At 34.0% G+C, this 16,270-nt stretch overlaps 1 long non-coding RNA gene across 1 annotated transcript; it reads left to right on the top strand.

Moving 5' to 3' along the window:
• The first annotated feature begins 7,299 nt into the window (after positions 1–7,299).
• Positions 7,300–15,448, top strand: LOC136042953 (uncharacterized). Its single transcript, XR_010621511.1, has 3 exons — positions 7,300–7,388; positions 11,636–11,735; positions 15,312–15,448. It is a non-coding gene; the product is annotated as an uncharacterized LOC136042953 (long non-coding RNA).
• Positions 15,449–16,270: the final 822 nt, after the last annotated feature.

Below are 16,270 nucleotides of genomic sequence, written 5' to 3'. Positions count from 1 at the left end.
CCATGCTGCCTGAATCCAACATAGCTACGCATGCTCCCCTCACACATCCCAATCTATTCAAAGTCTCACTCTTTACACTACTTCATATTGTATTTTCTAATAGTCTAATTTTGGTTCGTAGATTTACCTTCCTATTCTTCCAAACTTTTTTCAACAATGAAAAAACACCCTGGGCATTAACAACATTCGGAAATGTTGACAAATGGTGTCTCTGATCATCTCCGAGTATATGAGGAAAAGGATAATTTGAGCTTCGTGATAATTTTGGGAATTAGCTTTTTACGATTTTTGAAAAGGATATTTGAAAAGGTCTGAGTATTGGAAAAGGATAATTTGAGCTTCTCGATAATTTTCAGAATTACTTTTTTACGAGTTTTTTTATTTTTAACGATTGCATTGATTTCAATGAAGTTATGTTTATAATTCAAATACAATTTGCCTTATATAGAAAGGAGAGAACTATCGACGTTCAGACCATAACAGAGTTACAGTTAGAGCTAAGGTGGACTTGTCTTCAGTCAACTATTGCAGTTTGGGGTCTAATACCACTATATATATATATATATATATATATATATATATATATATATATATATATATATATATATATATATATATATATATATATATATATATATACATATATCACTCATTGACTCGAGTATTGACTCTAATAGAACTTTAATAGTACAAAGAGCTACGATTGACTTGACTGCAGTCAACTATTGTAGTTTGGGGTTTAATAGCACTATATGTATAGCACTCATTGACTCGAGTATCTAATCTTCATATAAATACAATTCCTGAAGAAAACATTGTACAAGATACAACACAAGATCTAAACCCAAGTAGGATATGACACAATGACTTATCAGATTCATTTACAGGATAATTTACAAAGAAGGCAAAATTCCATACTCCTTCCTCCTTAAAGCTGCACGCATTACCACTTTAAAAGAAAGGAGGGACAAAATTTACCTGATATTCGCTAAATCAGTCATTTCCAATCCCCATACTGAGGACTTACTCCCTGATTTTCACTATCCCATTAGACTCCGACTCCCCCGGTCAGCCTCCTTAGCAATAATAACTTACTCTCCGATCCATGCTGTTATAGAGAGGTTTCGTAAAAGTTTTATCCCCTTTATTCTTGAACACCTTAATAATAATTTGTGATTATGTACTTGCCAAGTCCCCCTTTTCTTCTATTGCCGATTTTATTTTTGATTTACTGTAATGTTTTTGTAATTTAATTGTCATGTTTACTGATTTGCCCTTTATCTTTGATGATTTTGCCTTTTAATTTTTTTTTAATTTTAATTGTTTGACTTAATGTACTGTTTGAATTTTTTTTCTTAGCTTTTACATAAAGCGAATTCCACTCTATAGAGCTTGTGATAGGCTTTTGAAAATAAATATTATCTTATCTTATTACTTTTTGGTTCAAGCAAATAATTAGAAATATACTCTTGAATAATACTTCAATTCAATTTGTAAAGGAAAAAAAACCTAAAAAATGTACTTTTTTTTAACTTGGGTACTTCAAACGGTTAGTCTTTTTTTTCTATTGAATGCTGACGAAAGCTTGGCAAATGCTCTACTTTTTTTATCCTGTTTATTTCACCAAATTATAACTTTCATTTTTTGTTTAATTCATCAGCTTAGAACTCGTCTGGAAAACATAAAAAAGACGGAGCATAAATGAAAAACAAAACAAAACATGCCAAATAAAAGAGCATTTACACAAGCAAGACAACACCAAAAGTACTAAATTATAGCCTAATAAGAAAAAGGAAAATAATCAAAAAATCAAATGTAAATAAAATAAAAACTTTAACCCATGGATGACCTGCAATTTTTTTGTGTTTTCAGTTTTTAAACTGCATTGCAGTGTTGGTCGTACTATATTTATTAACCAGTATTTTATTACTTCGTTTTGTCCCTTCATTATGTGTATTGCCAAAGTGATCCTAGAACTTATTTAATCATAATGGTAAAACTCACCTGTTTTAATGGGGATACTGTAATCAGTGTCTGTAAATTTTGTTCTTGTTGTAAAAGCTCGGATTTTCATTCTATAGACGGTGCCAGGTTTCAGTGGACCATTGCAATACCCCTTTACTCCTTGACAAACTTCAGATCCAACTGTGAAGTTCTCAATTAAACTTCTCTCGAATGCAGTAAACGGTTCTGTTACTTGATACGGAGGTCAAATGCTAAAACTTTGAACATAGCGCCATTTTGGAAGATTCAAAACTAAAGATTCTTTGCTGTCGTCTTTGGCCACTATGATTGTGTAATTATGTACCAAGAAAATTCGGTCGATAAATTACTTGATTTGGTAATAAGTATGGCTATAACAAGAAAGAGAGAGAGAGAGAGAAAGACAGAGAGAGAGAGAGAGAGACTAAAATAAAAGCAAGTTCAAGTTCATTTATTTATTAATCGCACATACATGTATATATAAATGACATAGGCTCATGGGGAGACAAGCTCAAAAATCTAGGCCTAGACAAAGATAAAATAATAACACACTACAATAAAAAGATAAACATGACGGCAAAGATACAATAACACAACAATAATATGAAAGTAGAAGCTAGCCCAGGATCATTCAATACTATTGAAGAAATTAAAAATGTCCATATTATTAAATATAAATTAATACTGGAAGATAGCTGAGAAGCTCATAATCACCCAGAGCAACGAACCATACAAACACTTTGCCTTACTAAAAAGATACTTAATTAAAAATAATCCTAAACTAAATGAAATTTAAGTTTCCTTTTTATTAAATGGATAGAGGAAAAATTATCAATAAGAGTCTTGTGAGCATCCCAGCACCGAGCTATTGACACAAACAGAGCGAATTTGGATCTCTCAGTATTATACTTGTCAATGTAGATATTCTTTTTTTGTCGAGTGTTATAATTATATAAATCTTGTGATTGGGAGAACAAACTTTGATGGAGATAACATGGCGGTAATTTCTTAATATCATAATTGATTTTGAAAAGAATTGCTCCAAAAGCAAATTGTTGAGAGACTGGAAGTATATCTAGATAAGTGTATAAAGATGCAGTAGAAGACTTATTTGGAAGTTCAATAGGTGATGGAATAAAAAGTTTCAGGATTCTTAGGGCTTTATTTTATAAAATCTGTATTGGTTTAATATGGCTTTTAAATGTAGATAAATATACTAGAGAACAATAATTAATATTAGTCTGAATCAGAGCAAAATAAATACTTCGTAAAGCAGAGTAGGGCAAACAAAGCTTCAACCTTCGCATTAAACCAACATACCTAGAAATCTTTAATCGTAGATTTTGAATGTGTTTTTTAAAAGATAAGCTTTCGTCAATCACAAGTCCAAGGTACTTTATCATTTTCACACGAGATATTGATAATAGATACTTGAAGAAGTAAGTCGAGTAATACGAGGGCAGATATTTGACTTTCTGCCGTAAATTATGAAATTAGTTTTTGATACATTCAAAGCAATAAAATTTGAAGAACACCAATCAAGAACATTAGAAAATGCAGTATTCAGTTTTGCCTCCAGCTCCTCGTCATTCTTTTCAGAAATTGATACTGCCGTATCATCAGCAAAATCTGTGTTGAGACACGGGGATGTAAAAGCGCGGCGAAAATCATTTATATAAATTAAAAAAGGAGAGGACCTAGGACAGAGCCCTGAGGTACCCCAACCTTCGAAGACTGAGGTACAGGTGAAGAGAGGAAATTGCCTCCATCTAATCGTTGCCTTCTCTTATCAAGATAAGATTTAACTAGATCCAACGCCGGTCCACGAACACCAAAATTATCCAATTTACTAAAAAGAATACAATGGGATATTGTATCGAATGCTTTTTTTAAATCTAAATATATTGTTGCTGGAATTTCATCTCTATCTAAGCATTCATGAATATATTGGATGAGAGCAACGATAGCATGTTCAGTGTTGTGTCCAGACCGGAAACCAAACTGGGAATTTGTGAAGAAATTAGACGATTTAAGAAAGTCATAAAACCTCTTATAAATTGCCTTCTCAAATATTTTAGAAAATGCTGACAGAATAGAAATAGGGCGGTAATTTGATGGATTTTCAGGAGAGTCGCCTTTGTGAAGCGGAACTATCTGCGCTTCTTTAAAAGCAGATGGGAAAACTCCAATTTTTAATGAAAGATTAATTATATGCTGTAATGGTAATATTATTGCAGAAGGTATTTCTTTAACAGTTTTAGAACTAGACCCGTCAATTCCCGCTGCATTAACTGGATTTAGATCACACACAATTTTTGTTATTTCAGAATGAGAAATAGGCCCGAGAAAAATTGAATTACTTTGAGGAGATGGAAGGTATGAAGAAAAATGTTTATTACTACGTGAATCAAACTGGTTCATTACTGATGAAACAATTTTCTTTCCTTTAGCAAAATAAGTATTCAAAATATCAGCCACTTTCTCCGATTTATTAGTAGTCGAACCATCTTCTAAACTAATAACTTCAGGAAAATTCGACTTACTTACTTTTTTTTATAAAATAATTAATTAAAGACCACGTTTTACGAGGAGAATTTTTAGCTTCTTCGAAAGACTTTTTATAATACAATTGTTTCGACAAACGTATCATTGTGATTAATTTATTTTTGAAAATTCTAAAATTTGTAATATTATAATCAGTTTGATTCTTTAACTGCTTTTTAAATAACTGATTTTTTTCTTAATTGATATCAAAATTCCAGACGTTATCCATGGCCTTATAAGAAATTTTTCTCTGCAAATTTTAATCGTAACAAATGGGCAACTAGAATCAAGGCAGCAATTGAAATTTCTTAGAAAATTATCAGTTGCCATATCTCTATCCTCCGTGGATATTACCTCTTGCCAATCCAATAGTCCAAGGCTTTCATTCAGGTGCTTTAATGTTATTTTATTTATTAACCGTCCTTGACGTTCCTTACTTACCTGTGGTATTTTATAAGTAAGAGCTAAGTCTGAAACCAGTAGGAAATGATCCGATATATCACTTAAAACAGCAAAATTTGCTTGAATAGGTAAAGATGTAAAAATATTATCAATGAGAGAAGCAGAACTAGGTGAAATTCTTGTAGGTATCAGGCAAGTAGGAAGCAGACACGCAGAAAAGCAAGAAGACAATAACTCAACAGAGGATTCATTTGAAGCTTCTAGAAGGTCAATATTGAAATCTCCAGAAAGGATTACATCTTTATTTTGAAAATGGGGTTGATGCAAAAATCATAGAGTTTAGAGAGGAAAGATTTGACTGGAGAAGAAGGCGGTCGGTATACTACGCAAAAAAAACATCTTTTTTTCCAAGACTAATTTCAGTCATCATTACTTCAAAAAGCATTTCCTCGTGAGAACCTTCCAGATTTGCAATGCGTCGAAAAGAGATACCTTCTTTAACTAGTACTGCTAAACCACCCTGGCGCCTAGTCAATCGGTTTTTAAAAATAAATTGATATCCAGGAAAAACAACCTGAGGAGTCAGGTCTGTCAGAAAAGTCTCACAGAATTCAACGACATGACAAGATAGTTTATGAACTACATCGACAAGATCATCCTGTGAACTAAAAAAAACCCTACAATTTAAAAATCCTGTTCTCACAACACCGGTACTGGGAAGATAAGAAACTTCGGAAGGTAATTTATATTTACAATTTGGAAAGTTAATTAACCCACCGTCAATTATCTTATTTCCTGAAAATTTATCATGGCTCTGGAATATGGAAAAATCAAAAGGGTTAGACTCAAGGTATCTCAGTCTATCCCCAATACAATTATCATCCAATGTACAAAATCAGAATTATGATCCGAACTAGCAGAAACTCTCGCGAATTGCATACCATCTGAGTCTTAAAGTAGCAAAAACAACTGAACCAGTGAGAACTCGAAAATAATGAAAGAAAAAACTGCTTGAAAATAAATAGAAACAGGAGAGAGAAATGGAACATATTCATTGTAAGATGAAATGCGGACACTGAAAAATTATTGCACTCAATTATTTCATACAAATAGAACCACACACAAAAAAAGAAAGAAAAAGACATAAAATAAACACATAATAAGCTACAGAGGGACAAAAAATAGAATATTTTTTCCCTACAGAGGAAAAAAAAGCTATCGTATGAACAGAGAAACATTACATATTGTAAAATAATAAAAGTAATCTCACCAAATGAAATGTCATTATTAATCACCGTAACTAGTCAATCTTAACCCACTGTGAAGACGGAGACTTTTTACATTCTAGTGATAATTTGCTCCCGTTTTGTTTAATACGCGTAAGATGAACCAAACCTGAGTCACGCATCTCCTTTCCCTTAGACAATAGCTCATTCCATAGAAAATTTAGCTTTGGTGGGAGATCACTGCAAATGCGAATTCCACTACCCTTCAACTTATTTACCTCACTGAGAATCGACTGAATGCTACGATCCGTCTCTAGCGATATAAAAACAGGGGCCGGTCGAACACTAGTTTTCCTACTAGTAATGTTTGAACTGCTATTTCTCTTAAGGCGATAACACTTTGTAAGAGAAATGTCCTCGGTAACTTGCAATTTGTCAGAAAGAAGAGACATTACGTCTTGAAACTTCGTCTTGAAGAGCAACTATTGAGACCGAAAAACTTTTCTGTTCTGCTAATATTTTATCCAGTGACGCCTGAAGCCGTTTCATTCCTTCATCAAACTTTGCTTGAGTGATCGCCATAATAATTGCTATAATCCGCACGTAGAAGTCTATTATTGCATCAAATTACGCAATAAAAAGTCCAAAACAATATCAAATTTAATCCTTTTAACTTGAAAAAGTAATCCGATTATAGGAGTTCACTCTTCAATAGCTAGTGAATGACTGAGCAAGCATAAAGAAGATAGATTCGGTAGGGAAGAGTGGCAATAATACGGTTTTGGGGTTTAGCTCGCCTTGATTTGTTGCCACAATCACAGTTTTTCTTATACGAATAAAACAGTTCGTGGTAAAAAACTGTAGTAAGGAGCGACCCAGCTCAATAGTAACCAAAACTCTAAAAAAATGGAATTTTGGTACCAATAGCTACATCAAAAGAATCGCATTTTAATGATTACTCGTAAGTTGAGTAAACATCTCCAAAGCCAGAACATAAAATGAAAAACAGTTTTACCGAAATTTTTTTTTACCAGACCTGAGGCCAATTTATCGTTTTTATATTAAAAATCATGAATTGAAGTGAAAATTAGAAACACTGTTTTAAGTGGTCGACCAAGCGTAGAATAGAAATAAAGAAGAAGAAAAAGGGAATTTTGGCATTTTGTTAAGAAAAAGAAAAATGGAGATGAAACCAACAAAAGAAGAACCAGTAACAATTGTTCCAATCGAAGAGTCAGTATTCAATTTAAGTGTTTGTATTAACAGGGTTTGACATATGTGTGTTGGCTATCATTTGTGTTTCCAGTAGGAGTAGGAATGATTTAAAAAATAAGAGAATAAATAGATATGCAAAATAGATATTCTGCTTTAATGAGTTAGCCTACAACAAAACTGCTAATTGATTTCTTGCTAGCCTATCTTAGAAAGGGTTTAGGTTGGGAAAATGAAACTTTCAGAAATGGGTCTACAGGCTAAAGTATCTCCCAGGAAGGTAGGCTATTTTAAAGTAACCACCTCCACTCCTTCTCCCTCTAGGGGGCCCTGACCTTTAAAAATATGTGTGTTATAAAAGTGAAACCTTGCAAAATAGATCTTCTGCTTAATTAAAGCACAACAAAATTGTTTTCAGCTTCATAACTTTGCTCAATTCCATTTTATAAGGTTTTAAAGATATGCAAATACATTTCATAAATTATAAAAAAAACCATTGATATGCCTCAAAATTCTACTCAAATAACAGGAATTGCATTTTCAGAACTAAAGGCAGAGAAAAAGCAACTAGGCCTAGTAACTTAAAATTAAGGTAACATGTTTATTTGTCAAAATTTCAATAGGTATAGACCTGTCATGTAGGCAAATTTTAGAGCCCTTTAAAGGGAGGAGTAGAGGTGGGTAGACCCTACTTTAAAATATCTTCCTGGGACATATTTTAGCCTATAGACCCATTCCTGAAAGTTTCATTTTCCTAACCTAAACCCTTTCAAAGATAGCAAGATCTCAATTAACTAGAATTTTACCCAAAATACCTTCCTCCACTCCTTCTCCCCTTAGAGGGTTCTAGCCTTTGCTGAACTTTAAAAACCTTTGTATTATAAAGTAAAACCTTGCAAAATAGATATTCTGCTTTAATGAGTTAGCCTACAACAAAACTGCTTTCAGCTTCACAACTTTACTCAATCCCATTTTATAAGGTATTAAGGATATGCAAATGCATTTCCCAAATTTTGAAAAAAGCCCATTGATATGGCTAAAAGTTCTTCTAAAATAGCAGGAATTAAATTTTCAGAACTAAGCACGAGAAAAGAAACTAATAACTGAAAATACAGGTAAAATGTTTTTTAGTCAAAATTTCAACAGTTGTAGACTTACCAAGTCAACAAATTTCTAGGAGTTAACCAAAAATTTTCTAGTTTTTGCATATAAAAAAGGCTTAAACCATGGATTTTAAATTTACTTTTTGATTACAAATCCATTTTTTAAATAATCCATATGTATTGTTTTATCACAATGAAGTTGTATAAAATATTGAAAACAATTTCTTCTGTTTTTCTGTTCTCCATATTTCTTCTGTCAGCTTTGATATTTTTTCACATATAGGTGAAAAGGCAGTTTTTAAGCAGTTATTAATATTACTTATATTGCAAATTCAAATTTAAGCACTTTTTGACCTAACCTAACTATGAATAATTTTGGCACTGAGAAAATATAGTATTATTTTGTCAAAAATGACCAATAACTCATACTTTAATTGAAAATTTGTCATTTTTAAGAGCTCAAAAAGTCTTAAGAGCTATTCATTAATAAGAATATTGAAGAGGGTAGGGTCAAGGATAGGACCTTGCAACACACCACTCATGACTAGCAATGAATTGGAATGAATTAGTATTCCATATGTGAATATTCTGACCTGTTGAGTCCTTTCAGCAAGAAATGCCTTAATCCAGCCAACAAGTTGGTTGTTTATTTCTGCAGCATGTAACTTGTAAATTAGTCTCCTGTGGCAGACCCTATCAAAGGTTTCTGCTAGATTAAAGAGGGAAACATCAACAGGGACTCCCTTGTCTCTTAGATCTGTAACCAGATTGTAAGATTGCAGTAAATTTGTGTCAACAGATCTACCACTTTGGAAACCATGTTGAGAATGTTGAAGGATACCATTCTTTTCAAGATTTTTAATAATAATATCATCTAGTAATCCATCAATCACGTTGACAACAGAAGAGGTATTACTGATTGACCTGTAATTTGCTGTAGAATTTCTTTTTCCCTTTTTGAAAACTGGAGTTATGTATGCTTTTTTCCAATTCACTGGAAGTTGTGTAGCCTAGATTGAACTTTTGAAGATTATAGCTAATGGGGCAGCTATAATATCTGTTTGAGAAGCCAAGGATGAATATTAGATTTATTTACATTAATTGAAGCAAGTTTCTTATTCACCATGCATAGCAGCAGTGATAGGGTAAGAAAAGAATGTAGGGGTTTGGGACATCCTGACCACCAAGAATTACTGAGGAAAATTGTCTGTTGAAGACTTCTGCTTTTCTATCAGGTGTGGATATCACATGTCTATTTTCCCACAAATTTGAAACTGATTGTCTGTCTGGTTTTTCAGTAAAAAACATGCCTCCAAAAGAGTTTGGGATTTACCTTGATTTGTTGAGCCAGTTTGTTTTCATAATTTTGTTTTAATTTTTTTTTATTTCATTTGTTACAAGATTTCTGTGTTCCTGGTACCTTCTGAAGTTACAGGAGTTCCTATCTTTGCAATACTTTTTCCATGCTTTGGATTTTTTTTTTTTTTTGGATGAGATTACAAGTAAAAGGATTTGGATATGGCAGTGTTTTAGGCTGTTTATCGTCCTGATGCTAGTATGTCTCATTTCAGCACCAAGTAATAAAGTTTTGCAGATATGTCAAGAAGGGTCAAGATCATCATCTGCAGTAAAACTCCAGTTAATACATGCTAAATCTCTACATACAGCTTCATAATCAATAAATGAACAATATATATTAGTAGTTTGTTTGGTGTGAATATTAATTGTAGAGAGAGTTGAATTGTGAAAAGAATCCATGTGGAACATGGATGCTTTTTCCCGGGAGGGCAGATAATTGTTGCTTATTAATATCTCAGGACTAGAAACAATAGCTAGGCCGAGAAGAGATAGATTCTGACCACTACAAATTCTTATAGGCTCATTCACTGTTTGGTAGAGATAATTATTTGATAGACAAGATGCAAAGGAAGAACCTGTAATTTGTGTTTTTGATGACCCATATCCATCAATCCATAAAATTTCTGAAAGGCTGAAATTACCAGCTATAATTGTCTCAAAACATTTGAATTTTAAGATATTAGATAACATTTTCAAAAGGGTATTTTTGCTAATAATATGGCTTGGGGAACTAGGGCTACAATATGCACATCCAAAGCATATTATATTATTGTATTCCTTATATGATTATTTTAGTGTATTAACAAATTTATAATCATGTCTTATGTGTAACTTATATTCTATAAATATCTGATGGTACAATAGTATGGATACCTGGTTTTCCTGTGGGAGACTGGGGTTCAATTCCCTGTCAAAGAAAATTTTTCATATAGTGAATTTAAAGTTAAAACTGAAAAAAGAAAGTCGTTTTAGTTACCTCCTAGCTAAAATAATGAATATATATATGAAAGCAATTCTTAAACAATAGTTTTTTTGCTTCATTAATAGCCTTGGATTCGAGAAACTCTGTTGCATGTTTCACAATTGCAGTGCTATCCTGCCCGCTATCAACATTGTTATGAATTTAGTTCAAAACAGCAGTAATAAAAACCATTGCAATTTTTTCCATAGAACTTTTTGTGCCAATAGCAATCAGAATTATCTGAAATACTGAGTTGAAGTCAAATATTAAGGTTGAAGTCAGTTTACATGCAACATATGTTTGTTCAAAATGTAATTAAATACTTTTAATCTGTATCAAAGTATTTTGGTGAATAAAATGGCTATCTCAGAATTTTGATCCGGTGACTCTGGGGAAGGTGACCTAGGTGTCCTCCAATTTTTTGGTCACTTACAAAGGGCACTAGAACTTTTAATTTTCGTTAGAAGAAGCCCTTTCGCGACATTCTTGGACCACTGAGTCGATACGATCACCCCTGGAGAAAAAAACAACAACAACAAAAACAAACAAACACGCATCCGTGATTTGTCTTGAAAAATCGTGAAAAATGTCCACATTTTTGTAGATAGAGGCTTGAAACTTCTACAATTTGGCTCTCTGATACGCTGAATCTGATGGTGCGATTTTCGTTAAGACCATATGACTTTTAAGGGTGTTTTCCGCTATTTTCTAAAATGAGGCAAATTTCCTCAGGCTTGTAGCTTTTGATGGGTAAGACTAATCTAGATGAAACTTATATATTTAAAATCAGCATTACAATGCGATTATTTTGATGTAACTATTGGTATCAACATTCAATTTTTTAGAAAATTGGCACCTAACGAGCTGGGAGAAGAATACAAATCAGCTACTATCAAGCTGGGAGAGGAAGCTCAAAGAAGAGAGGGCTTGCATTGCTGTGAAAGGGTAAGTAATTGTTTACTTAATGAATTGCTTACGTTTGCTTAATATAATAGATTTGCTGTAAATTTTTAACTTCTTAATTCGTCGTTAGTTCAAATCTTTTAGCGTGAACAAATATTTCTCTCTGATTTAAGATGATATCTCCAAATCACTAAATTCTAATATTGCTATTCTAAATTACTAACATTAATCAATTTTAATATTACTTCGGGTAATATTTATTTTTTTTTTATAAATGCTCACTACACAAATTTAATTAAATTAAACATTTGAGAAAACCAATAGACACTAAATCAGAACCAGGGCCATAAAAATGTCCTTCAAAGTTTGATGTAGAACCTTTGTTTTTCTTCTAATAACTGGTGGGATTGCCCTTTCCAAGATTATATCAAACGTGCCATTCTGCCTGCCATTCTGTCACCATTGCCATTCTGTCATGCCTGCCATTCTGTCATCATTTCACATTTAGCATTCATTCAGTGAACATCTTAAACCAGATTTACTCTGACAAAGTTTTGATAAAACAAGAATGCATTCGAGGTAAATACTCCTACTTTGCGTCGGACCGTTCATTTAGTGTTCAGCAAGGTTAATTTGCTGATAGATTCAGATGCCAATATTACGCAAAGTAAGTAATTAAAGGCATTTTATGTGGTAGTATATTTCTACAGTCTAATTTTTCTTGGAGTTCAATTACTATTTTGTATAATGGGAGGAAAGAGGAAGAAATAAAAATCTGACGAGTTTTTTCTCACATCCAGTCCTAGGGAAGGAATCTCATTGAAATCACTAGCTGATAGTTTGAGTCTAGTTTTACAGACTGTTAAAGAAAATTCAACTACGTTAAATGAGCTGAATGTTACTTTTAAAGGATTTGATTAAAGGATTTCTAAGATCGAAGAATCTGTATTGGAATCGAAATTGGAGGTGGAAGGTATTAAACCTAAAGTGATCAGCCTTGAGGTAGAAACCAACGATTTGAAGAACCACATTTCTGTGCTGGTTGATGAAAATTCGTTACTGAAATCGCAGTTATCTAGCCTAAGGCATACAATGATGAAGCTGGAAAGTAAAGAAACTGATAAAAATATTCTAGTATGGAACGTGATAGCAATTGATACTGTAAACGCTAAGGCGATTTTCCATAGTATAATTTCGTCATACCTTGGAATCCATGAGGTACCCAAATACACGATAGCTGGTGTTAAGCCTGAAAAAAAAGCTGATAAAGGTTATCATGGAGAACAGGGAGCTGAAAGTGGCAGTTCTAAAGCAGGCTCGAAATCTTCGTAGAAAAACTATCATGGGCAATCAGAATGTTTTTCTATCCGATGATTCTCCCCCGTCTGTTCGAGAAGTTCGAAAAAAAACTTTTAGCTATCCGAACCAGTATTAGTGAAAAAACAGGTTTTGAAACCTGGATTTCCAGATCCATACCACCATCTCTATGTATTCGTCGCCTTAAGGAAGGGCCAGTGGAAATGTTTTTGTTTGATGAAATCCCACCAGATATTAGTAGCCTGATTCAAATGCAACGACAGCGATGGCAAGGAAATGGCTGGGGCAATTCTATGGACTGGATTACATGACTGAATATTTTTTTTTCTTTTTTTGTTTAGTGAGTTTGTGGAAGCCCGGACACTTTTTGTGTTTTGATAAGAAAAAAGTATTGCTTGAATTATTTGTTGAGTTTGTTTGGTCCAATGCAATAAAAATAGTAATAGTGACATATAATTTCTGCTATATATTTTATTCTGCTATATATTTTATTCTGCTAGTATTGTGAATGCTCTTAAAGGATCATGCTCTTCAGGACCAGAAAAAAATCCTACAAGGGTAATCCGTGCCATTCTGCCCGCTATTCTGTCACCACTGACTAAGCTCGTAAATCTGTCTTTCGAGAAAGGTATGTTTCCTGAATCTCTCAAGCGAGCTAAGGTTATAGTACTCTATAAAGGTGGTTCTCGGAGTGATCTTGCTAATTATAGGCCAATTTCTCTCCTATCTGTTTTCAGCAAAATTTTTGAGGATTTTTTGCATGATTTCCAGTTTGGATTCCGAGCGAATTACTCTATGGAGCATGCTGGTGCAGCTTTATCGAATTTCATTCATCCGGCAATAGATTCTGGTCATATCCCGGCAGCTTTATTTTTGGATGTTCGTAAAGCTTTTGATTCCTTCACTCATTGGATTCTTCTTTGGAAACTATCACATATTGGTATAAGATCAAACACTTATTCTTGGTTTGATTCATATCTTTCTGGTAGGCTTATTTCAATTGATCCGCTTTTCCGGAGCCCTTCTGAAGTATATTATGGCGTCCCGCAGGGATCTGTTCTTGGTCCCATTATATTTTTGATTTATGTTAATGATCTGATTTCGGCTTTAAAAAACTATAGAAATGGCCTAATAATCTAATGCATGTTGCCCATGTTGCATTCTTCTAATGAAGATTTTCTTGTTGCTTTTGCGGATGATACCACTCTTGGGACCCTTGGGAAGACGGAATGTGATATCAAGTCTAACCTTGTGGCATTATTTGAGAGAGCTATGTCATGGTTTAATAACAATTACTTGGTCATGAATGTTGGTAAATCACATTTTCTTATTTTTTTTCGAATTGGTGTAGCTTTCCCTCAGCTTACACACCTTCAGGTGTCACAAGGCTCCTTGTGTAGACCAGAGAATCGGGTGGTCCGGTTTCTTGGTATCCTGCTTGATGAAAACCTTTCATTGAGAAACCATGTAGCCATGATTAGGGTTTAGGTCTTACGGAGTTTGGGTATCATTCGAACACTTAGATACACATTTACTGGATCTATTCTAAAACTTCTTTTTTTTCTGCCTTGTCCAGTCATATGTTTCTTATTGCCCCATTGTATGGATGTCTACTTTTCCGTCTACGCTGTGGTCACTTTCCGTCATGTATACAAAAGCACGGCGTTTGGTTATGGACACCAACCGTTCTTCACCAACACAGCTCTTAAGTCTACGGTCTATTTACATTATTTCTTTTGCTAATTTTGTCTTTGATCAACTTCACGGCAATCTTCCAAAATCTCTTCGGAAAACTCCTATGTTTATTTTTGATTCAGCTCCATATAGTCTTCGTTCTTCAAATAATATCCATATTCGGCCTACCCCTACTATTCGGTCAGATTCCAATCCCCACATTGCTTGTCAACAGGTCTGGAATTTACTACCTTCTTCAGTGCAGAAATGTCACTCGTTTGGGACTTTTAAAAGGATTCTTAAGGATCATTTAATAAAGAATCAAATAGATTTATTTTTTTTTCTCTGTGGAGTTGATGGCCTCTGTGTTTTGTTAATGGTGTATGGTTTTCCTCTCTGCACTTGGCTCCCAGGCCTCAGGTATGTTTTCTCTTTTTTTTCCTTCTAGTTGTTGCTTATATTGTATCCCCCATAAATATATTGCCTGTAAACTGCTAAATGTAAATGTTAGGTCGGGGCTAAATGATACAAGTACCGAATTTTTTTCTTTTTTCAAAAACGGCAGTTTCAAATCTAGGACGGGATTATTATTTAGAAATTATTGTTAAATATTTCTTTTCTTTGCAGTTTGTTTCGCACAATGTTGCGGCGCTATTATAAATGCTTTCGGCAACTGCCTCGCCAACCAGCGACTTTTGAGAGTTATGATCTTTCATATGAATTGCGCAAAGAACGAAGAGAACGAAGAAGGTCAAGGTTTCACAGGATCAGAGAGTGTTTGAAGTTTTTATGATTGGATCTAATTAAAATTGAAGTTTGGAATGATATTGTCTCAGAGCTCTTATTTTAATTCCCGACCGGGTCTGATGACATTGGGGGGAGTTGGAGGGGGGAAACCTAAAATCTTGGAAAACACTTAGAGTGGAGGGATCGGGATGAAACTTGATGAGAAAAATGAGCGCAAGTCCCAGATACATGATTGACATAATCGGAACTGATTCGTTCTCTTTGGGGTAGTTGGGGGGGGGGAGTAATTCTTAAAAATTATAAAAATGAGGTATTGCCAAGTTACGAACGGGTGATCGGATCTCAATGAAATTTGATGTTTAGAAGGATATCGTGTCTTAGAGCACTTATTTTAAATCCCGACCGGATCTGGTGATGGGGGCGGGGAGTTGGGAGGGGGAAACCTAAAACTTGGAAAACACTTAGAGTGGAGGGATCGGGATGAAACATAGTGGGAAAAATAAACACAAGTCCTAGATAGATGATTGACATAAACGGAACGGATCCGCTCTCTTTGGGGTAGTTGGGGGGGGGGGGTATTTCTGAAAAATTAAAAAAATGAGGTATTTTTAACTAACAAACGGGAAATCAGATCTCAATGAAATTTGATATTTAGAAGGATATCGTGGCTCAGAGCTCTTATTTTAAACCCGACCGGATCTGGTGACATTGGGGGGGGGGAGTTGGGAGGGGGAAACCTAAAACTTGGAAAACACTTAGAGTGGAGGGATCGGGATGAAACTTGGTGGGGAAAAAAACACGAGTCCTAGATACTTGATTGACATAACCAGAACGGATCC

This window comes from Artemia franciscana, unplaced genomic scaffold, assembly GCF_032884065.1.
Source record: "Artemia franciscana unplaced genomic scaffold, ASM3288406v1 Scaffold_253, whole genome shotgun sequence".
NCBI lineage: Eukaryota > Metazoa > Arthropoda > Branchiopoda > Anostraca > Artemiidae > Artemia > Artemia franciscana.
The sequence above is the reverse complement of the archived record's forward strand: the minus strand, read 5'-3'. Positions and strand labels throughout refer to the sequence as shown.